This window comes from Sinohyriopsis cumingii, unplaced genomic scaffold, assembly GCF_028554795.1.
Source record: "Sinohyriopsis cumingii isolate HCF-2022 unplaced genomic scaffold, ASM2855479v2 utg000646l, whole genome shotgun sequence".
NCBI classification, from domain to species: Eukaryota; Metazoa; Mollusca; class Bivalvia; order Unionida; family Unionidae; genus Sinohyriopsis; species Sinohyriopsis cumingii.
In genome coordinates this window covers 1,622,232-1,623,344 of record NW_028315921.1, presented here as the reverse complement: position 1 = coordinate 1,623,344, position 1,113 = coordinate 1,622,232, and positions in this window count along the sequence as shown.

Here is a 1,113-nt window from a genome sequence, read left to right as displayed (position 1 = left end):
CATCAAGTTTTCACCATATTTTCTAAAAGACTACTGAGACTCTCAAAAGAAAAATAAGACATGAAAAAAGGTTAAAATTAAGCGAAGATGAATACGGTGTTGCTATCTCAAAACTCAAATCATATCAAATTGTATATATCGAACAATAAAAATATATAAACCACAAAGGGGTAGACCGCTAGAAAAATCATTTGTTAAGTGTTTTATCTGAAATTTTAAATGAAAAACATTCGAGAAAAGAAAAAACGATATTTTATACTCGTCTAATGCTTCTCTCAAAAAGATTTACCTCAAAGTAAAACAACAAGGTGAATCGTATGACTCAGATGTTTCCTTTAAATCTATTGAAGGAGAAGGATTAAAGATCTTTAACTCGGCCGCTGATGGTATTGATCGACTGATGTTGCGAATCTCATTGAAGGAAGCTGAAAACACAATCACAGAAATAGACAATGAAATAGTTGAAATAATCGATCATCTAAGATCGAACGGATTGTTGACAACGGATGGGTATTATGTGTTACACAGTGACTTTATTCGCTAACGCAAACCGTGAGTATGGTTCTTTGTCTTCTGCGAATAACAAATAAAAATGTCGATGACGCTGCTACTCGACTCATCTGAGACAACATCGAACAGCGCAAGCATTTCTTTTTTCTTTTCTTTATAATACTGTTCTTGAACTCGATCCCAGGTTCCCAAAAACAATATGAGATCGGACTAGTAACTGCCACTGCCTGGCACTCTATGACAATTGTTAAAGCTAATGTCAATGGTGATTTTACGTTTTATTTGTATCTTATACCTGCTGCCAGCAGTGGTATATCATCTGAAAATTTCGAGATCATTCCGAATTACAACACGTTACGGGCAAGAATAACATTAAAAAACAATTTTTATATTGATCTTCGCGGCAAATACACAATAGGATTATTGATAGGACTTAATACGCGATTTAATAAGAAAGATATGACACAACTGCAACAGAGTCGTATGACGGTGAATCAGCTGTTAACATTACAGATGTAAATACAATTTACAATCCTTATAAACTTTTATATTGCAACCTGGTCATACACACCAACAGGTAACCAAGGACATACAATTTATTCG